Consider the following 25,454-nt stretch of genomic DNA (forward strand, 5'->3'; position numbering starts at 1 on the left):
CTGGGTCAGTAAAATACTTCGGGTTCTCGAGACCCTTTTATAGATAATATATCTTAGTTATAATTTTAAACTTTAATATGTAAGTGTATCATAATTGTATTTCACACAGTCGAATTACATCATAACGAGTCTCCAACAAAACACGACCTGGTTATTGCAACAGTCACTCCAAACTTTCCTATTAAAGATTATTTATAGAGCTTTATGAGTCCATGATTATTTTAATGATAATTACTCAGGCAATTCGTTTATATAAATTGGAAATTCAAATTCAATTATAAATGTAATACCTTAGGTAAGGTTTTTGAAACTAATTTAACGGATTTAACGTTTATTGTTGTACTCTTGCGTATTGTGAAGTTGACAATGTTCCGTTTGTGTTGAGGAGCATGTCGCAGTCGAACTATTGCGACGTCGATATTATTTCAAGTGCTAGAGAATAATAAAACTACAAAGAAAATAGACGAGATGATAAATTACAAATGAGGAATAATAGAATATGATCTCGGTTCTATTTTGTTGGTTTTCAGAACTCCGAGGTTATGATAAATTACCTCCCACCAGTAGTAGGCTCCTTTGCACAGGATGCCGGCTAGATTATGGGTAACACAATGGAATCTATTTCTGCCGTTAAGCAGTAATGTGTAAGCTTATGGTGTTTCGGTCTAAAGGGCGTCATAGCTAGGGAAAGTACTTTATTTATTTATTAAAAACTGAGCAAATGAGACTTAACATCTTATGTCTCAAGGTGACGAGCGCGAAACGCCACTCAGAATTTTGGGCTTTTCAAGAATCCTGAGCGGCACTGCATTGTAATGGGCAGGGCGTATTAATTAACATCAGCTAAACGTCCTGCTCGTCTCGTCCCTTATTTTTTTTATAAAAATAATAATAGGAATGACTGGGGAATTCATATTGCGACGTTAGAGGTGAAATTCTTGGATCGTCGCAAGACGAACATCAGCGAAAGCATTTGTCAAAGGTATTATCATCAATCAAGAATGAAAGTTAAAGGTTCGAAGGTGATTACATACCACGTTGTAACCGTGAATATGTCATCTAGCGATCCGCCGACGTTACTACAATGGCTTAGCGGGCAGCTTCCGGGAAACCAAAGATTTTGAACTCCGAGGGTAGTATGGTTGCAAATCTGAAACTTAAAGGAATTAACGGAAGGGCACCACCAGGAGTGGAGCAAGCGGCTTAATTTGACTCAACAGTTATTATCAGTAACTGATCCCACTGGACTCAGTCATACTGTGACCTTCATTTATAATGTCCCAATGCACTGCCATACTGTCTTCCAATAATTTGCTGTATTTTGATGCTGACTTTTTAAATTACTAGAATCTCATTAATTTAAATTGAATCATCATTATATTATTGACTACTAGCTGACCCAGCAAACGTTGTATTGCATTTATTATATAAAGTAATTAGAAAAAAAAAATTGGGGTATAAAAAATAGATGACGACCGATTCTCAGACCTACCAAATATTAAATCGTACATAAAGTCTACTAACTATAGGTAGCTAAAATTATTATTTTTTACCTTCGGAGAAAGCTCAAACGGCATAAAGATTCTATTTAGTTATTCATTTTAAACTATTCTTTCGATTTGATTTGAGAACGACGGGGGACACATCAAAGGAATAACAAAATTGTTGTTTTTATTTAATTCCGAGCATTTTCATATTTATTCATCTTTTAAACCTTCTCTGGACTTCTACAAATTCAAGACCAAAATTAGCCAAATCGATCCAGCCGTTCTCGAGTTTTAGCAAGACTAACGAACAGCAATTCATTTTTAAATATATAGTTAACAAGTTAGAAAGGCTATTTCTGTTAATATTTCATTGGTATTTTAAAGATGCACTTTGGACTTTCCAGCCAGACTACACCTGGTAACAAGGCCATGCATTGTGAACAGGTGTTGATCATGAACTATCCAGGCTTGCTTGGAATGCAACGTTACGGACTTTATCATAAGACTGGCCCTCGTCTAGCCAAGATAGAATAACCTAGACCCCCTTGAACGACACGCCAATTTCGTAATTTGTCGCCAACATCCAGTCGCTTAAGAAATCTCTACTGGTAGAGCAAGAAGTGGAAAATTTCCATAAACACAGTGCGTATATCCATAGACTTATTGCTGGGGCTTCAATAAATAAATACACATAATACGATTACATGACGTCATAAAAACAGAAGACAGAAAACATCTTTTTTGAAGTTATACTTCTTTAGGCGCGTTATGAAAAAATTATGAGAGTAAAATTTTAAGATGCGCGCGCATCACTATAACACAAAAGTAACAGAGTGAAGTTGGTTCCTAAAATTTGCAACATTCGTTATTTTTTTTTTGGTTTCTTCGTCCATTATTAGAATAGACAAAGGGTTTAAGCCCGTACAGCCGTATTCGTTTTTTAATAGTTAATGATCAAAGCCATCGTTGCAAGATTTTTACAATATTGTTTTTTCTACAAACGTAGAATAGCACGAGGAATAAATAATTTTAAGGATTTTTGCTTTGTTAGGCCAAAGAAGTATAACTTCTTGCGTGCATACATAAGTACCCACACATTTTTTTTTACGATCACTTAACAACATAAACATGATGATACAATATTGTTGTAAGCATTTAAGAGAAGCATTAAATTATAATTGAAGCATAAAATTAACTTTCGTCGTTCTTTTATAAAATTTAAAGTTTTTTTAAATTAAAATTGCTATTTATGTCACGTGTTATTCTGAAATATCTATTGTTACCAAAAGGTACAGAGACGGAACGATCATTGAACCTTAGATGCAATACATAAAACCTCTTATAAAGTTTGATTTAGATTGAGACGAGCCGAAACCAGCATTTTGAATACAATTATCATGATTAGCCATCATGCTTACGTTATGCCATAAAATGGTTCGTCATGCTCGCTGAATGGCATTGCTTGCGGCGGCGTGGTGTGCCGTGTCCCTCAAATATGTGCGAAGGGAACGGTGGCTGGTCCATTCGCCAACTGCAGGTGCCAGGTCGATCTGTTGTAGTTCATAAATCTAGTTCTAGTGAAATTACTGGGCAAATGAGGTGACGAGCGCAAGTGCAGTGCTGCTCAGAATTTTTAGGTTTTTCAAGAATCCTGAGCGGCACTGCGTTGTAATGGGAAGGGAAGGGCGTATCATCTTTGGTATCATTAAGAAAGTCATTTATGTTATAGTTACCTTTACCACACAAACGTTTTTTAGCAAATCTTTTGAATAGCGTAATACTTTTGATTTGAACATTTTCTGGGATCTTGTTGTAAAAGCATAAACATCGCCCCACAAAACATTTAGTAACTCGACTTAGCCGAGTAGTAGGCATTACAAGCTTATGTCTGTTCCTGGTGTTAACTTTATGGTTACTTATGACAGTTTCTAGCAAATAAATATCGGCAGCGTTGCCCCATAGCAATATACCATAGGACATAATACTATGGAAATAACTAAAGTAAACTAGTCGCGCCGTATCTATGTCAGTTAATTGTCTAATCTTTTTAACCGCGTATTCTGCAGAACTAAGTCTGTTCGCCAATCCTTCAATATGGGGTAATTGTAATTTGGATTCCAGAGTAATGCCAAGAAATATTGCAGATTCCACCGGTTTTATCACCTCTCCGTTTAGCAAAACACTTGCATCAACATTTTTGACATTTGGTACGGCATATTTTATGTATTTCGTTTTCTTGCTATATTATTTAAACACGACTCATATATATGTTCTTCTCATGACCTCAACTTTTTCGAATATAATATGGTAAATTCAGTAATCTAAATGAAATATTTGTAGTGATGATTCAAAAGGGCTTAGTTAAAGCCTAATTGAATATTTGACTTTGAATTGTAAGCATCCCTTTTAATTTTCGAATCAGTTCAACAGTTCAGATCAGAATCATTCAAACATTGGATTTACTTTACTTAAGCTTACAAAGATCTTTCGAGAACGTCTGAACGATCAGTAAGAATCAATGTTATTGAAGAAAATTAGCTAATATTACTAACGTTTTTCTTTTGAACGACGCTCTTGAAAACTGCATAATGAAATTCCCAAATATTACTGGACAATAACAAATCAACTAAAATTGTGGCTACGTCTTGGCCTTTTTCAAGATTCCAAATAAAATTTATTGAAGTAGGCGTTACTTTGCGGAAATCCAAAATTATTCAAATATTTTGAGTTTTCTTTAGTGTTCATTCGGCCAATATTTGTCTTTAAACAATTCGACACGTCCTGAGGATGCCTCGTGTAGAGGCGAAACACGTGTCGGATTGTTTAAAGACAAATATTGGCGGAATTAACACTAAAGAAAACTCAAATCATTTGTATAGATTCCAAATATACCAAGATTCCAAAAAACTAAACTCCGCATAAATTGACTGCAGTAACAAAAGGAAATATCTGGCAGTGCCAGCTTTTGCTAAATTTTATAGCAGGCGTTATAAAGTATTCGAGAGAGAAGTATCTTTTGTTTTCATCATTTGAAATCTGTTTCGAAATCAAGTTTTTGTAATAAAGAATTCCATGTATCTCATTGTATTGTAGCAAGTTTTGTCAATATTAAATTTCAGATCGTTTTGTTTCGTAAACATTGAAAACGTGCAAAGAGAAAACACATTCATAGTGTAATTGTTTGCGATAGATATGGTAACATAGATCTTGATTATATATTCCACCCTCAATAAAAAATTTAAATGTATCGTAAAAAATAAATTATCATCTAAGGCCTAATTATAATGTGAAAGATTATTTGAATGATAAAGATAGTTGGAATTAATGTTCTAAATTTTGTTAATGAATATTGTTATACTCATTTGAATGCTATTGTAACTTTTGTACTTCATCCTGACAATGCACTAAATAACTTATAAAGTTTTACAGTGAATAAAGATTTTTTTGACGTTGACTTTGAATATTATATAACCTTTTCATTATAATATTTTATTTTTTAAATTAATGTTTTTACTTCACTAGACGTTTAACTATAAAATCGTACAACAAAATATATCCTTGAGTAATCCCGAGAGAAAGAGATCTTCTTTCATTGATAAACAGGATTATTGGTAATAAGACGTATTCTCTTAAATAGGTATATATATATTCACCTTATACCATATTTATATAAATAAAGCGATACTATTTCAAGATTTTTTGTAGATTTTTTTCACCAAATTGACTTGAAAACAAAACACAAGTAATAAAACTTGACTTGCTAAACTAAACCGAAATAAAATAAGAGTAAAATGAACAAAAAACCAACATCACGCGGTGTTCCCAAGCGGTCACCCATCTAAGTACTGACCGCGCCCGATGTTACTTAACTTCGGTGATCGGACGAGAACCGGTGTATTCAACGTGGTATGGACGTTGGCAATTCATCATTCGAACATGATCAACCTATAATATTAACACCAATTAACTAAACCAAAATAAAATAAGAGTAAAATGAACAAAAAGCCAACATCACGCGGTGTTCCCAAGCGGTCACCCATCTAAGTACTGACCACACCCGACGTTGCTTAACTTCGGTGATCGGACGAGAACCGGTGTATTCAACGTGGTTTGAACGTTGGCGCGATAGACTGTTCGAACATTATTAACCAATGATATTAATTAACACCAATTAACTAAACCAAAATAAATAAGAGTTAAATGAACAAATAGCCAAAATATTATTTAAATTTATAGTTTTCAGATTTTTTCCCCTGTACTTGTTGTAGTTTAAGACGGTATTACTTGCCAAAGTATATAGTTCTAGGCTAACGGAATTCCTTATACATTTAAATGCCTTGAGTCTCGAAATATACGTTTTGGTGCGGCATAAACGGCCGTATCTTTTTTTTTCCAAGTTAACTTAGTAGTTCGATTTTTAACAGTTTAAAGATGGCTTTACTCAGAGGCAAGGAGGTAAATAAACTAAACCCTGAACGAAGCACGGTGTAAGTAAACAATAATATCCAGGAACAAAGTTTTTATTATATTTCTTTACTTCTTGTTGTCTAGCGGCCGTTTTCAATAACCTATCTATCCTGAGTTTAACTTACTAAATGTTACGCTTACTTACGTTTCAATAACCTATTGACAGATAGCATTGGACTATAACTTTATTGGACATAACTATGGATAGATAAGATCTTGTTATTAAACGGTGACAGCAATGAATCCGTAAGTTAAACTAAGGATAGATAGGTTAATGAAAACGGCCGTAGATAAATAATAAAAGCGCTACACTACCTAATTGTTAAGGGCAGATCTTATGTATGAAATCTCTCCGCACAAAAGATCCCGAACCAAAAGTAGGAGATAATTTATGCATGTCTATTATTTCTGCAATATATTAGTAAGAACGTAATAAGATTAATAAAATCATCTAGTGTGGTCAATTGTTAAAGTTTATAATCTATTTAAAAGCCTTACCAGCCGCGTACACATTCAGAGAGCAGCGGCGAACAATGACTAGCGAAAGGTATCTTTCGATCTTTAGTTTATTCGTTGTTGTTCGTTATTTGTGATAAATCCAGGATAATACTAGTGATTTGGCTTGTATTATTGTTGCTGTTCGGTGCTGCTATATCCAAGAGAAGATAGAATACTCTAGAGTAGTAGGGATTCGCCGGTTCTGGCTCACAGTAGTAGGGATTCGCCGGTTCTGGCTCCTCGATTCTGGCTCACTTGCTCGTGATGCCTACTAAAAAAAAAAAAAAGAAGTTTGGTGTCAAACTGGGGGTTTTGATGTATTTCCGAGCGATTGCGCTGATCCGTTTTTCGATATCTCTTATAGTTTCAAAGTTAGCATTTTAAATTAAACAGATCCATAATCATTAATAATCACTGGTCATTTAGCTAATGATTGGTGAGCGACTCAATGTCTAAATTTCCATGAACGTGATACAGGTAATTTACTAATTACCTCTATCACATTCGTTACTACGATTAAAAAGACAGTTTCTGTATTTATTATTTATTTTTAAAACATGATTTAAATAAAGTATATAATAAAACATCATTGCAGATTGTATCATTTTCAAAATATTTGATGAAATCATTCAAACTCTTCTTATTAAACTTAAAGTATAGATACATTATACAGTACTCGCCACACACTGCGGTATATTCATTCTGTACTCTTGCAGTATTGTAGTTATACATTCTGCAATTCCTTTGTAAAAACATCAGCTGGAATCCCTGAGGTGGACGACCATATGAATCGAAGTATTGTCCAATACCCTGCTCATCAATGTGTATTGCAACCCAGTGAGTGCCTGGCTTATTATCACTATCTAAATTGCTGACAATATAACAGGGCGTTACAACATATATCGGCAATCGGTTTGCCGCGTAAACATTATTTTTAATACTGGGATCGATTTTGTTCAAATAATTCTGTATCTCGATTGTATTCATATTAGTTGAGAACAGGGTCTTGTCAGTTGCGAGGATTGAATAGTTATGTGGATCATAATAACATAAGCACTCAATAAATAAGGCTTTAATGTATCTTATTCATGTATTTAAAACTTATATGGTTACAATAAAACAAAATATCATTACAAGCGATTCAAATATAAATCTATGAACATTTGATGAAATTATATTTTCATCAATTTTATTATAATATAAAAGCTGATTGAAAACGAACTTTGTACCTACATACTTACGTAGTCATTAGTACAATCTGGAAATGTTGACTCCATTAAACTATCAATAATTGAACTTATCATTTAAGTGCCATTATGTTTCACCATAATAAAACAAAATATCATTTTATATACATATTTTTATTATATAAATTTATAAGGTAATCTAGTATTTAATCAACATAAAAAATACACAAGGATACAAACGATTCAAACATTAATTATTATATTCTAACTGCTGTAATCTACAGAAATATTACGATTTTTATCAATTTCAATAACATTATCGAATTCCGCATAAACAATACAGTTAATTGTTTGTGTAAGAGCTGATTCAAAACGAACTTCTAATCTTACACTACCATGTTTTATAAGATTCCAATGACTTGAAGAATTTGCTGATAAATCGGGTGTTAAGTCGAAGGCTAGCAAGCAAAACCCTTTGGCATATTGCTCTCTTGATACTCCATTGCCTTCATTTAGGAAATGTATACCTGTTCCTGAGAATAACGTATGATAGACCGTAGTAAAAATATTATTGTCAAACGATGGCTGTAAGGCTTTTGAAGGTATCTGTTGTCCATCTATGTATAAACAAAATGTATTAATATCATAATTTTCGAAATTGAATGGGTTTTTTGTGAGACTACCATTAAAGGATGCATTATTTACAAAACCGACTATACACCTTTTGGGTATTTGACCAAGGAATATGTTATCAAGGGTTTTCCCCTGAATGCCTGATGGTATAGTTAAAACTTTGACTTCTGCTCGCGTGATTGGATATTTTGCTGTGGTAGATGATAAAACTTTTTGATGTGCAAGTAGCACAGTTGGGTTGATTCGTGCTCTTCGAATAATAAGAGTTGCATCTGTAATAGACACTTTAAATTTATGGTCAGTTGATGAAGCCATGAGATTGAAATTTTCTCTAGAACGAACTAACTTTACGCACATGTCAACGCCATTAATCAAAAATTTTTCTTGGTTGAATAAATCTCCATGTAAATGTCCTATCATTTCTATTTCTTTGCTTTCACTAGCCAATTCTTGTCTTCTAATAAATCCTTTATTTTGTTCATCAGTTGCATCCATTTTTCCAGCTGTATCTTCATACCATAGACCACAAGTGAGATGAGATTCTTTTGCAGCAGGTGCATAATTCAATAGAGTTTCAATATAAGCTCGATATGCATATGTATTATTCGGTGGCGATACAAGTTTTTGATTTAAATATACATCAAGTTGACTGAAAAGTGTATGTAACCAATTATTAACTGGGGCCACAACTGTCGGTACTGTCAGTTTTGTATAATCTTGATTCAAAACTTTAGCTTTTATATGGAGTAAAGTATGGGATAAATCCACATAGTCATCACCTGCCCCAGGTACTTGAAATTCTATTGGTCCATCATCAGCAAGTGATGAAATGGGCTTATAATGAATCCATAGTCCACTTTCAATGCTAGTTTGAGTTGATGGTAATGCAAATAAATCCAATTCGGACTTAATGCATTCACAAGACTGACTATGTAAAAATGACATATTTAATCAGTAAATATATCTTTGATTTGTTTTTGATTCAATTTTAATTTCTTAATAGCTTTCGCTTTCGCAGTCAATGATGGAATGATCGCAGAACGACGTTTTCGTTTTGTTATATACCCAGATCCAAACATGTTGATATTATCTATTTTAGCATCAGCTTTTCGTTTCAAATTTGAGCTGACTTCTTTTAGACGAGTTTTTATTGAATCTTCCATGGGGCGTGCATTAACCATATCTGATAATATACCTACACCGGTACTTAATGCTTCTTTACCAATAGTTCGAACACCACTAGACAGTAGTGGTAAAATAGATCTAAACAGCCCCCCAAGAAAACTTCCGATTCCATGACCTCTTTGATACGGTGCTCCTTTATAAATAACTCCGATACCCGATCCGGCCTGGTGAGTATAATAGTGTTCATATGGACATGAAATATTATCACGTTTGCCGTACATTATAATTTTTGAAAGTGGAGTTTAATGCACACTGTTCCAAATTGGAATGGTATCTTTTGACCGGTGCTTGTTCTTATATCTATTTCAATTGTATCAAATTCTCTACGCATCACAGGTAGGTAATGGGGAGGAGAGAAAACGTGCATTTTGTACGCTCCATATATGTATTTTGAGGGATCCAATGGTATTATTCGTAAAAGGGGTGTCATAACATCTCCAACGATTTGAGGCTCCACTATGTCACAATAAACAAATAATTGAGACGGTAAACCCAAATGCAAATTAGCTGGACACTTTCCAAAATTTTTTTCAACGAGGTTCCTGTTTGGTTCGAACCCTAGTTGAAGACATAATTTAGGTGATAGAGTTACAGATTTTATGGATTCATCCGTTATCGTAGCAACTACAATCCTTGAAACCTCATCGCATTTAAATTTAATTTTTTCTCGAGTGTTATTCAGTGCCATCAAAATATGATTTATGTTATCGTAATTTGTGGCTGGAATATGTGTCTTGTAATAAACATATGACGGTTTACTTTCATCGGGTACTTTCATCAACTTTGTTATATAAATAATGTTTTCATGTTCTTGAACGGTGAACATAGTGCATGGGTACTGAAATTCTACTACTCCAACCCTCCATTCACCTTCTAGTATTGTTGGTTTTGGCAGTTTCGTAGAAAATAATGTTGTTGTATTATCAGGAAAATAATCCATAGAACTATTGCTTAGTAAAGTTAAATAAAAACTATCTTTATTCATATTTTTTTCAAAGTAGAAGCTAATATCCAGCTATTAAATTTATTTGGATAACCTCTCCACTTCACCAACAATTCTTTTCTGTTACCGGTATATCGAGAGCGTATTATTTTATCTATTTTGTATTTAGTAGTGGGGTCGAATATGATTTTTTGTAACTCTTTTTCATAAAAAGTACCAACTATCTCTTCGCCTTCTAAATCCTTTAAAGTAAATACTACAAACGGAGATCGGTGTATTATGGTAGATACGATGAATATTTCGTCACTCCAATTTGATTCATATCCTTTTTGGAAAATATGTTTATGTTTTGTTATTCTAACATAATCTCCAACGTGAATTCTTGGATTCACCATACTAATTGATGTTTTTATCTTACTTTCTCTATCATATAAATTTTGCCATACACTCATTATATTTGTATTATTAACATCACATGGACACATTTTTATACTAGAATGAAAACTATGATTATATGAATGCACTAGATCTTGTAAAACATCAATGTATTTATGAGTATTTTTGTGTGTAAAATAGCGCCACATTTTCGTTTTAAGAGTTCTCTGAAATCTTTCGACAATACTTGCTTTAATATCTGGATTATTGGTTGTATAATAATTTATGTTTTTTAATTTAAAATATTTTTGTACATATTTGGAAACAAATTCAGTTCCTTTGTCAGACTGTATATGTGTAGGTGTAGTATTAGCTTCAGCAAAAATACTTTCAAAGCATTCCTTAACTGTTTCAGAGTTTTTCTTTTTCATTGCTCGAACATACGCATATTTACTAAAGACATCAATAACACAAAGTATGTATTTGAAACCATCATTATATTCAGAATAAGATCTCATATCACTTAAATCGGCCTGCCATAACTCATTAATATTAGACAAAATATATCTGTTACGAGAAAATTTTCTTTGAACAGGTTTATGTAAAGTATATGTTTCTTGTGATTGTAACCACTTTAAGACACTATTTCTGTCCATTTTACCCTTCATTGCTTTTGACAATTTATCAATAGTGCTGTAGCCAGCAGGATGTGATGCATCATAATAAATTTTATTTATTTCTAATATGGGGTCCATTTTTCCCAGTCCGATCTTTTTTTTAGTTTCCCTGTGTACTTATTACTTGTTGGTGTAGAAAATTCCTCGTCAGGTACTGATTTAGATTCAACCTCTTTTAATTGCAAATGGTTTATAAAATCCACTCGCTTTGGGTTCCCGATATAAGTGAGTGGTACTTTTATTTCCTTTAAAGTTGTTGCGAATTTTTCCCAACCTATAGGTTCACTTTTCTGAAGAGCTCTCAAGGTATCACTCACCAAGTCCACAATATTACTCCCAGGTATTTTTTCATTATCTATAATCACGGTACCAGATTCATCCCAGCTTATTTTATTTTTATTCAAGGAAATCAAATTTAGTAAAAGTTCACCTTTTTTAGCATATGTTTTCGGTATTAGTTTCAGTATTTCAGAGCTCGTGTATATTTCCCCAATATTTTTGTTAACCTCCACTGATGTTTGAGAAGGAACTACATTTATTTTATTCACATCATGATTTATATAATCAGTATCGATTTCATTATGACCTTGATTAAAACCAATATATGAATCATTATCATTTATAAGTGGTATGTGGTATGGTTGTCGATCCTCTTTGACGAAGTTTAGATATCTTTGAAGGGTTTGCAAATATAAAATACATTTCTTTCGATCTTCTATATCACTGCTTAAGATATTTTGCATATCAGTATCTAATCGAGATCTTGGCGTATCATTTTCTTTGTGTTGTTTTAACTTCTCCAATAATGATGGTTCAATAAGTAACATTTTTTTAGCATTATCCATTTTCTTAAATAAATGAATTAATCAACTCACTTAGAATAGAACCCAATATTATCGGTAGAAATGAACCTCCTTTTTGTACAATTATATTTTTTCTAATTTTATTCGTACCTTTTCTTACCAATTTTCGAAGAATATTTTTATATTTCTTTAATTTAGATTTTTCTTTCTCGGCCAATTCAACGTTACCCCGCAGTACGTTATGAATACATTCACAAATGTAATTTATTTCTGTTTTATTACATGATTTTAATAAAGCTTTTTGATATTTTGGCTTCAGTTTATGTAGAGCAATTAACAAATCTTTATGCGTCTTTAAACGTCTATGCATCATTTATAAATGATCGAAATTTCTTGATTCTTACCATATTTAAACCCTTTTGTGGGTACATAAACAGTGCAATATCCATCGGATGGAAATATCTTTGTCTTAACGCGACACAATTCATTTGTTTCTTGTTTCAAATCAATCATTAAATAACCATGAGCTTCATTGGTAGCATCTCTGTAAGAATCTTCCAAATATTTCGGATTTTCAGGGAATACTTGACGAGATAAGTATCGAATTTGGGTTTTATCTCGAGGATTTTTGAAATATATTATATAACTTGAGTTGAGTGATATATCTCTTTGTCCTTTACCTTGATGAAACAAATTTTGAGATAAATAAAACACACTTAAGTTTCTATGATGACTTCCTTTCGTGAATATATCAACAATACGACCATCTGATTCCCTCATCAGGTCATCAATTATTACAAGTTGAGGATTTTTTCCGTCAAACATAGATAAATCAGGTAAACCTTGAAGATAATTAATGTGGTTGAGATTATATAAAGGCTGCATTTCATCAAAGCACCAGGTGATTTGGGTAAAATTTGCATCACAGATATCATTCAAAAATTTTATAAAATTATTTACGAAAACTGATTTTCCACATCCACTTGGACCAGCAACTATTGCAGTGAATGGATGATTGAAATGATGCATTATCTACTACGTCTATGTGTGTTAAGGTTTAGTATAGTAATGAAACAATCTGTTATTAAACCACCATTTATTTAAACAGAAAAATCTATAATTGAAACAATATACAGTACATCATGTTTTACTCCGCAACTTATACATCTAAATACAATAATCTCTCATTTGGTTTTTTAAAACTATAATAATTTATTCTTAAAATTTAATATAATATTTATTCTATTTTATGATGACCCCAAGCTAAGGTATCAATATTATTTGGTAAAATGTACCGTTTGGTATCATTAAATGACAGACTAGATTTATTTATTCTTTGAGTAAAAATATTATGCTTTATTGACTTAAATCTAAGCATTGAACAATATTCGTTCTTATTTTCAAATAAGCAAGTCTTATAATTTTCCATTTTCATATTCTTAGTAACACTTTTATTAACCCCCTTAGCTTTAGCTGTGAATTTTCCCTCAACATCTAATGCATACATTTTAGATCTAAGTCCTACAAATTCATTAAATATGTTACCATTGTTTTCATCTTTAAAGTAGCCTAACTTCTTTTTATTGAGTTTTGGATAGCCAAATATATTTTTTTCTGTATAGTCAGAGGTATCGAAACGCAAATGTAAATCAGGTTTTATATCTCTGTAAAAATCATCTGTAAAAATTTGATATATTAAACTATCAGTATCTGTGTACAATAATTTTAATTTGTTTTGAAACTTTTTAAACATATAGTTATAGTGAAAGTCGTACATTAGAGTTTTAGAAATATCCAATATACAAAATCCCAAATAAATCGGTTTATTATGGAACAATTTCGTCTTTCGTAATTGAACTGCAACCAAATTTTCATTAAAAATAGATAAACTATGGAATTCTGGCTTAGCAATTAAATCTTGTGCGCCTAGAATTTTACCCTGATTTTCCCAATGACTCAATAATTTTACATTTACTCTTTTTTCGATATTTTCCATTGTTTTTCCAAACACTGAGTTATTCATTAATTTATAAAAATCTTTTTCGAAATCAGATGTGGCTAGTTTACGCATGCTTGTATTTAAATCTATATAATATTGTAACCATGCGCATTGTTTGAATTTTAAAATTCTATGAATTTTTTGTAATTTTAAACCCATTGTCAGACATTGCTTTAAATTTCTGTAGTGAATCACATATTTAATTTTATTACGAAGGTTTGGAACTAATTTTATGTCTTTTGTATTACCAATACATATATTCTCGGGACATAAGGGTAGGTCAGAATGTAAATCATGCAGTTCAATAGGATATTCTAGATCTACTTCCAAAATAAAACCATATTCATAATCATCAGGGACATCAAAATTAGTTGTGACATCTACCCACTCAAAACCTCCTGTAGGAAGGAATTGAGACATGGCCCTCCGTATGGACATCCGTAAAGGTTATTAGCATCAAGATAAGCTAAAAATGAGTTTGGTGTGTCTTTATCATATTCTCGCATATATTTGTTATTAGCTTTGGCGATAACGATTGCTACATTGAGATACACCTCCTCGAATGCCCGATCTAATAAAAGCTATTTGTTCAAAGTCTTGAAGTAATTCTAATTTAATTTTTGTGCATTTTAACATAGCATCCCAACTTAACCCAGGTGCTGTATAATAATGAGCTGGATCTAGACCATATGTTTGCAAACATAAGGCTCGGAAATTTTCAAACACATCTGTTAAAAGTAAAACATCGGTTTTAAGATATAAATCAGAATAATCTGACATATTTTGACAATGAAAGTGTTGCCAAACATCCTTGGCATGTTCATAATCTTCATCGGAAATATGTGTGTCGGTTAATGTATTGTAAAATTTATCGCGACTAGGGAGTGCTGAAAGTTTTAAGGAATCATGTGATGACATAAATTCATATGGATAAATTCCTTTTTTTCTAAGACGTAAAAAATCATTATTATTTGGAAAATTATATTTTAATGTTTGAAATTGTTCTTCCTTCAAATTTTGAACAAGTTTGTCTAAACTACAAGGTAAAAATTTAAACGAATCAACGAATCTCAATTGAATTTTATGATTATTTAATTTTATCGTTTTTGTGAAAGAAATGTACTTTTCTTTCGTTTGTGGAATAATATCAATTTCCCCTTCAATAGAATTTAATGCATGAACAATAAAATGAGAGTCATATTGACTAAGATTGTGTAAAAAAACTGGAATGTGATAGGGGATTCTAAACTTTGTCTTACATACTTCGTGTGCAACTCCTCTAAAATTTCCTGTATGCGAGTCAAAGTATAATGCACATTCACCATTTAAATTAGATTGACATATAAAGCAGTCTTTACATTGTGAAATAATTTCATTATCATTGGAAGTCAAAGGTTTTGGACTTATGACAAAATAATTTTTTGTGCAAATCACTTCTAAATCTTTATACAACTGATTCATAAAGACATGAGTACAATGAGGACCACTATATGTTTCATATTTTGATAAACTATCATCATATGAACATTTAATATAGTACCCAAAACTATAAACTTCGTGTTTGTGAACATTAGTTGTATAAGGTTTTGATGGATCGTTAAAGCATGTCTGAATTGGATTAAGGAAAGCTTCAAAATCCGCGTATATAACAAAGGGTATTTGTAACATCTTATTAAATTTATCAAATTTTAAGACATTGTTTGAAATTGGTTGTTCAAACCAATCTTTTAAAGTTTTTTCTGTATTAGGCAATTCCACTTTAATATGACAACAATCATTCAATTGATGAGCTGATAACTTATCATTTGTTGAGAAGTGTAAAAGACAACCGTCACAGATGTAGATTGCATGTTCATGGTTTGAAATTTGACCACTTACTAAACGCGATAGGTTTTTAATGTAGCAAAAATGATTAATTGTTCCGTGCGAAATAAATAATAAATTGATATGAACAATTTTCCGTGATTTTGTTAAATACAATGGACCAACTAATTCATGTACTTTCTTTTTACAATTGTATTCAAGACCAAAAACATTTACACTTAAATTATTTAACCTTTCTACTTTCTGTATATCTGTCATTTTAACAGGAAACGTAACTCCGTCAAAATTTAATTTATTTGAATATTTACTGTAAGATGAAACTCTCTGAGAGTTCTTAGTAACTGGATATAATGCAGAAAGCAAAGCCCATTTAAAGCATAAATCATCCGAGTTTTGTACATTTATAACACTTTTTTTTAATTTGATTTCTTTAGGTATTTCAATATATGATTTTCCACGTAATGGATTGAATTTGTTTATATTCATGTCTAATGCATTTATTTTCTTAAGACTCCAACCACTATCTTTTTTCTCAAATGTGCTAATTTTAGTCATCAACATATCACATAAGGACGAAAAGAAAAAATTTAAATCCTCACCCTGCATTACAGTATAACTACATGTTTGAAATTCAAATTCATTAGAAATATTTTTTGTTTCTTGAACAAAATTAGCGTGCAGAATAAAATTAACTTTAAAAATTGTAAGCAATCGAACAGATTCCTCATATAGTGAAATAATTTCATTTTTAATAGAATTCAAAAACATTTCTGGTGTTTCGAATGTTTGTAATTGGTTGGATTTACTCTTTATTTTATATGAGATAATTCTATTACCAAAAGCCGATTCGTGTACTGTGACATTTTTTAAAGTACTATGTAATTGCATTACGTTATTCTTATGGAGGTTACTTCTAAGATGATTTGCATAATATCTTTTCCGTATTAAGATTTGACATAAAGAACAGTTCACCATTTCATCGTTCACACTGGTGAGCCCCGATGATGTGGATGGTTCCCCTTGTCTTCCTCTCTTTGTACTTGTATCATTGTCTTCACTGCCTTGTAATACTGCACTTCTTCTCTTAAAACCTCCTCCACTTTGTAGAACAGGTTGACTACAACATAAGTGAATGATATTAGCCACATTTCATCAATAATATAATACTAAATAATTTACAAAGAAAATAACTCACTTGATCATTTTTTCAACCTCATTACATACAAAGCAGAGTTCCATATCGTTATGTTTAATTTTCCAAATGATGAGAATATAATAATATTATTTGTATAAGAGAATAAATAAACTAATAACTAAACTGAACTAATATTTATGTATTTCTTCATAGCTACCTACTTATTGTTAAAATTATATTTCTTATAATTTTCTGTTTCTAAAATTTTCTTCGTAACATTGTATAAAATCTTTTTTATGTCCTTATAACTTTCATTATTGTCGATTGTATAATATTTTAATCTATAATCAGCGTATTTCCATTGTTCTTGTGCAGGCGTGTTTTTTATTTTATTGAGATCATAGATTTCTATTTTAACCAAATGTGATGCATTTCTTCCGTCATCTGCATTAGTTGTAATGTAAATACTTCCATTCTCATGTGCTCTGGATATTGATGATGATATTTTCTTTTGTTTTGTTTTTTTCACTTCGAATAATGCATCTATATTTTCATTTGAGCTGGCCCTCTTCAAGGATTTAAGTTGAGGAACTTTTAATGAATCCTGACTATCTTCAGATAATGGATAGTAAAATGTTTTATATGTAGTTTCTTCCATTGTTGGGTTGAATGCATTCTACAACAACAATAAGACTGCTTTAGAATAGTATTATACATACATATCTTAATATAACAAATGATATTACTTTTTAATTTCAAAGTGAATAATAGATAAAACTTACCTCCATTGCAGCAAATCACTCAACAATTACACAACACACAAAATATATAATAATTTGACTGAATACGCCACTTCAATGATTATTTTTCTGAACAGTTCTAGCATTTTATACTAAAATATCGTAAAAGTAAATTTGTTTATGATTAGTACTGGTTTTTAAATATTGTGGTGAAACATAATGGCACTTAAATGATAAGTTCAATTATTGATAGTTTAATGGAGTCAACATTTCCAGATTGTACTAATGACTACGTAAGTATGTAGGTACAAAGTTCGTTTTCAATCAGCTTTTATATTATAATAAAATTGATGAAAATATAATTTCATCAAATGTTCATAGATTTATATTTGAATCGCTTGTAATGATATTTTGTTTTATTGTAACCATATAAGTTTTAAATACATGAATAAGATACATTAAAGCCTTATTTATTGAGTGCTTATGTTATTATGATCCACATAACTATTCAATCCTCGCAACTGACAAGACCCTGTTCTCAACTAATATGAATACAATCGAGATACAGAATTATTTGAACAAAATCGATCCCAGTATTAAAAATAATGTTTACGCGGCAAACCGATTGCCGATATATGTTGTAACGCCCTGTTATATTGTCAGCAATTTAGATAGTGATAATAAGCCAGGCACTCACTGGGTTGCAATACACATTGATGAGCAGGGTATTGGACAATACTTCGATTCATATGGTCGTCCACCTCAGGGATTCCAGCTGATGTTTTTACAAAGGAATTGCAGAATGTATAACTACAATACTGCAAGAGTACAGAATGAATATACCGCAGTGTGTGGCGAGTACTGTATAATGTATCTATACTTTAAGTTTAATAAGAAGAGTTTGAATGATTTCATCAAATATTTTGAAAATGATACAATCTGCAATGATGTTTTATTATATACTTTATTTAAATCATGTTTTAAAAATAAATAATAAATACAGAAACTGTCTTTTTAATCGTAGTAACGAATGTGATAGAGGTAATTAGTAAATTACCTGTATCACGTTCATGGAAATTTAGACATTGAGTCGCTCACCAATCATTAGCTAAATGACCAGTGATTATTAATGATTATGGATCTGTTTAATTTAAAATGCTAACTTTGAAACTATAAGAGATATCGAAAAACGGATCAGCGCAATCGCTCGGAAATACATCAAAACCCCCAGTTTGACACCAAACTTCTTTTTTTTTTTTTAGTAGGCATCACGAGCAAGTGAGCCAGAATCGAGGAGCCAGAACCGGCGAATCCCTACTACTGTGAGCCAGAACCGGCGAATCCCTACTACTCTCTAGTCAAAATTAATCATTTGGTTTAGATTAGGTAATTAGGTTTCGAAAGATACGAATCTTTTCTGAAACTATGAATTTCAAACTACAATTACTATAAAAAAAAATAAGAGTTAAATGAACAAAAAGCCAACATCACGCGGTGTTCCCAAGCGGTCACCCATCTAAGTACTGACCGCGCCCGACGTTGCTTAACTTCGGTGATCGGACGAGAACCGGTGCATTCAACGTGGTATGGACGTTGACAATGCATCATTCGAACATTATCAACCTATAATATTAACACCAATTAACTAAACCAAAATAAAATAAGAGTTAAATGAACAAAAAGCCAACAACTTTTAAAATTTATAGTTTTCAGATTTTTTCCCTGTACTTGTAGAGTAACGGCGGTTCCTAATATTCAATCTATCTCCGGTTTTGGCCTCCTTGAGATAAAAATCGTAACTATCGTTGACTTAACTGTCCCAATAAACTTATCGAGGGTAACTCACCTTATCCGTACAAGCTGTCTGTCAATGGGAGAAAGTACCTATAGCTTACCAGCGATAGCAGAAGTTTGTATGGAAATTGCAATTCACGCGTCCCAATATAAGGCGATAAGAAGGACTTATCGGGTATATTGGGACAGCTTTAGATTATTGACAGCTAATTACTGACAGTGGAAGGTAGTAATTTATCTCTATCTGTAGATAGTAGGTATATTGGGAACGGCCGTAATACGGTATTACCTACTTGCGAAAGTATATAGTTCTAGGTTTACGTAAAATCCTTATAAATTTTAATGCCCTTAATCTCGAAATATACGTTTTGTACGATATAAACGGTCGTATCTTTTATTCACGTTAACTTAGTGGTTAGATTTTTTAACAGTTTAAAGATAATGTAGATCTGAGTATATCGTTTTAATTTCAACTCGATATCTCCACATCTTTCTGACATAAAGGTTTGTGACAGACAGACAGATGGACGGACGGACATGAAAGTGATCTTATAAGGGTTCTGTTTTTTCCTTATGAGGTGCGGAACCCTAAAAATATAACACAGAGGACAAAATATTCAATACTAACTGACTATGATTCTTCAATACGACTTATACCACTTACAACAATACCCGATTTCAGAATTTTATCTTTGTCTTGAAATATGTAAGTAATCTTATTACTCGCCAAATTTCATGATTCCTGCTGACAATTATCCTCTAGTATTTGATTTACCTGCTTATTAAAATAGTATAGTAGTAGAATCTGTATATTTTGTTAAGTTTTATTTAAGTTAAGGACTCTGCAAGTTAAATGTTGATGTTAATTTTAATTTCATCCCTCCTTGCATTACTGAGAAGTATAGATTGAAAACAGTGACCCTTTAAATATGCATTTTGCTATCTTTAAGAGGTATATTACTTAAAGAATCAAAAATCATAATATATTTTTGTGGCCAATGACCAGTAAAATAAAATATATACATATACTAGCAGACCCAGCAAACGTTATATTGCCATATAAAGTAATATAAAAATCGCGCTACATAAATAGGTGTTGATCAAAAAAGGGTGAAAATTGTAAGTTGCATGTATTTTTTAAATGCTGAATCAGAATAAACAAAACTAAAAAAATTGTCCAAAAATTAAAAAAAACATGTTATGGGTGAAAACCCTTATCACTTAGGGATATGAAAAAATAGATAGTAGCCGATTCTCAGACCTACTGAATATGCATATAAAATTTGGTAAAAATCAGTAAAGCCGTTTCGGAGGAGTAAGGTAACTAACATTGTGACACGAGAATTTTATATATACTTACTAGCTGACCCAGCAAACGTTGTATTGCCGATATTAAAATCGCGATACAAAAGTAACTGTTGATCGTAGATGGGTGAAAATTTGAAGTTGTATGTATTTTTAATGCTGACTCTAATAATAGTAATCAAACAAATAAAAAAAAAAAAAAAAAAAAAATCGTGTGGACCACCCTTAACATTTACGGGGGTTGAAAAATAGATGTTGTCCGATTCTCAGACCTACCCAATATGCACTCAAAATTTCATGAGAATCGGTCAAGCCGTTTCGGAGGAGTACAGTGTTTTACACCATGACACGAGAATTTTATATATTAGATAAGATAACTAATTGTCCTCACCGACGCGTGGCGACGTACTCCTTCATCAACGCAAAGAGTAACCTCTGCGGTTACACTCGAAATATTGTATATTAGTTTCTTGATTGACATCAGTGACTAATAGCTTAAACACATGGACGTATTTGGTACGGCCGGACCATCGGATGGTCCGGCGAGCGCCTCGCACCAATTGGTACGACATCGTACTCAGTACAGTGCTCCCAAATTAATAATGCATACAGATCTTCGCCACTTTTTGGCAACGGTCGTATTTCCCGACCGTCGGGAGACGATATCTATATAGAGTGGTAAAATGCATTACTTTTGCATAATTTAGTAGAATTATATTACAATAATAATAACAAGAGGGGTGTGTAATAGAAGCTCTATATAATTCCACATAGACTGAACACTTGCAGTTGGCACCAATACTTAAAGACGACTGACTGACCGGCTACCACAGCCGACCGCCCGATTTGTTTTCGTATTGTGAACACATAATTTCACTCCTATTTATTTCGCACAAGGTGCAAAATGCAAGAGCATTGTTTAGGGCTCTTACGATTGAATGATTCGGGTGTTTCCAGGAATACGCCCAGTAGCGAAGATCTGTTTGCATATTATTAATTTGGGAGCACTGTACTGTCCGGACGATAATAATATGAACCGCTATCAGATCACGTCCAATGATTCTGCCGTACCAAATCCGATCATGTGTTTAAATTATTAGAAGGGATTCATCCATATAGTTTGTATAGATATAGAAGGTTGTCATTTTCAAAGTAAGATGCATGACATGCTATATCTACCTGTACCTTGACAATCGTATTCAATTCAAATAGCCTTGGCTACAAATTGTTATTCTATTATTAATACCTATTTAAGAGTAGTCATTCTGATTCTGGTTAGATATTAATGTGCACATATATAACAAAAGTATTACGTTATTCAAAAGAATTGTTAAAAAACGTTTGTGTGGTAAAGGTTTCTATAACATAAATGACTTTCTTAATGATGATTGGGAATGGAGTGACCGCCCTCAGGCTATTAAATAATAAGTTTAATTATACAATATTACTTTGTAAACATATGTATTCTATGAAAAAAAAAACAGCCCGCTAAGTATGTTGCGCCCATTCTTCTCAGGTCTGAGGCATTCATTTTGGAATGGATGGTAGTTTTTTGACTTTCAATAAGTGATGTCACATCCTATTTTGAATAAAAATATTTGAATTTGAATTTGAATATCGTTGTTTGTGAAAAATCAACCTCGAAGATGGTTTTGGCTGAGATTTATAAAGCGATCTTAGACTTTGCTCAGACGTATCTAGAGAGTTAAGGCGATATAACGACGACTTAGGAAACACTGAGACTATAAGTCGAACAAAAAGGATATCGACATTCTTGCGTTATCACAATTTCTGTTGTTCGACTTTTTAAAGTTCCCGTATAATACATCTTGTCAGGTACGTTTATTAATAATAATAATAATTAACTATACTTCCGTCAGCATTCGTCTTCACTTGAGATTTGTCTGTTCACCAGTCTTTTTGGCCAAGATTCGAGTGAGGGACCATACCATAAGTGAATGTGGCCTCGAGGAAGGGACTCTTGAATATATTATTTTCTATTGCCCCAAATTGTCAGTTCCATTATATAACCTTCTAGCGAACAATATCCCTCGCCCCATCAAAATTCCTTTTCTTCTCAATTAATGCCATTTCCCTTGCATTATTGATTCTTTACTAATTTATTTCCCGCAATTCGTTCGTGCGAGAGGGAAGTACGAAGGAGAATTGGCATGGCTAAGAGCGCTATGTCCCAGCTTGGAAGAATCTGGAGAGATCGCAACATTTCCGTTAAAACTAAGGCCAAACTGGTATGGACCCTAGTCTTCTCGATATTTTCGTACGGCGCTGAGACTTGGACACTGAAAGCTGCAGACCGCAAACGCATTGACGCCTTTGAGATGTGGTGCTGGAGAAAGATGCTCCGTATCCCCTGGACAGCATTTCGATCTAATCTCTCCATACTGCTTGAACTCATGATCTCCTCGCGATTATCTTCCGAATGTCTGCGCAGAGTTTTAGAATACTTCGGTCACTTCGCAAGGAAGGACGATGGAAACTTTGAGATCATTGTGGTCGGCAAAATAGATGAGAAGAGGACCATCGTATTGCCTCGTGGACTGCGTCCTCGACTCTACGGTTCACAATGCCTTTCACACCGCCAGAGACAGGAATAGATGGAGAGCGATCATACGTGAGAAAGTGATACAGAGGGGTGGTCACGACCCTTAGTACTGAGGATTACGACGCAGGGAAGAGGACTAATTTATTTCCCGCAATAATATTAAATCGTAGTTTATATCCTCCATACTTTCTACCCTTCTATTAGACATATTCCCACTTACATTCACACATTTCTCCCTTCAATTTCAATTAAATATTATGCTAATAAATTATGGGTGTCTAACGGTTCTAACTCTTGTTGCCTATTCTTCAGTAATTCACAAAAGGAAACCACAGCTATAATAATAATAATAATAATAATAATAATAATAATAATAATAATAATAATAAAAATAATAATAATAATAATAATAATAATAATAATAATAATAATAATAATAATAATAATAATAATAATAATAATAATAATAATAATAATAATAATAATAATAATAATAATAATAATAATAATAATAATAATAATAATAATAATAATAATAATAATAATAATAATAATAATAATAATAATAATAATAATAACAATAATAACAATAATAACAATAATAATAATAATAATAATAATAATAATAATAATAGTAATAATAATAATAATAATAATAATAATAATAATAATAATAATAATAATAATAATAATAATAATAATAATAATAATAATAATAATAATAATAACAATAATAACAATAATAACAACAACAACAATAATAATAATAATAATAATAATAATAATAATAATAATAATAATAATAATAATAATAATAATAATAATAATAATAATAATAATAATAATAATAATAATAATAATAATAATAATAATAATAATAATAATAATAATAATAATAATAATAATAATAATAATAATAATAATAATAATAATAATAATAATAATAATAATAATAATAATAATAATAATAATAATAATAATAATAATAATAATAATAATAATAATAATAATAATAATAATAATAATAATAATAATAATAATAATAATAATAATAATAATAATAATAATAATAATAATAATAATAATAATAATAATAATAATAATAATAATAATAATAATAATAATAATAATAATAATAATAATAATAATAATAATAATAATAATAATAATAATAATAATAATAATAATAATAATAATAATAATAATAATAATAATAATAATAATAATAATAATAATAATAATAATAATAATAATAATAATAATAATAATAATAATAATAATAATAATAATAATAATAATAATAATAATAATAATAATAATAATAATAATAATAATAATAATAATAATAATAATAATAATAATAATAATAATAATAATAATAATAATAATAATAATAATAATAATAATAATAATAATAATAATAATAATAATAATAACAACAACAACAACAATAATAATAATAATAATAATAATAATAATAATAATAATAATAATAATAATAATAATAATGCCGCAAATGCCACGTTCAACCAGAAACCATCCAACATATTACCGGAGGATGTACAACACTCACACAAACAGATTACACGCATAGACATAACCAAGTAGTCAATATCATTCACCAAAAGTTAGCACTCAAACACAAACTCATACAAAACACAAACACACCTTATTACAAATATAAACCACAAACAGTTTTAGAAAACGATACATATAAACTTTATTTTGATCGCGCGATACTTACAGACAGAACCATTCACTACAATAGACCAGATATAACGCTCAAAGATAAATTAAATGAAATAACCTACCTGATAGACATTGCTGTTCCAAACACTC

The 25,454-nt window shown here is 31.2% G+C and overlaps 3 non-coding genes across 3 annotated transcripts; all 3 read right to left on the bottom strand.

Moving 5' to 3' along the window:
* Window positions 1–5,288: 5,288 nt before the first annotated feature.
* Window positions 5,289–5,407, bottom strand: LOC126970962 (5S ribosomal RNA). Its single transcript, XR_007730749.1, has one exon. It is a non-coding gene; the product is annotated as a 5S ribosomal RNA (ribosomal RNA).
* An 83-nt stretch (window positions 5,408–5,490) lies between these two features.
* Window positions 5,491–5,609, bottom strand: LOC126970957 (5S ribosomal RNA). The gene has a single exon (XR_007730748.1). It is a non-coding gene; the product is annotated as a 5S ribosomal RNA (ribosomal RNA).
* A 13,823-nt stretch (window positions 5,610–19,432) lies between these two features.
* On the bottom strand, window positions 19,433–19,551 carry LOC126971269 (5S ribosomal RNA). The gene has a single exon (XR_007730882.1). It is a non-coding gene; the product is annotated as a 5S ribosomal RNA (ribosomal RNA).
* Between the last annotated feature and the right edge of the window lie 5,903 nt (window positions 19,552–25,454).

This window comes from Leptidea sinapis, chromosome 1 (assembly GCF_905404315.1).
Source record: "Leptidea sinapis chromosome 1, ilLepSina1.1, whole genome shotgun sequence".
Classification (NCBI taxonomy): domain Eukaryota; kingdom Metazoa; phylum Arthropoda; class Insecta; order Lepidoptera; family Pieridae; genus Leptidea; species Leptidea sinapis.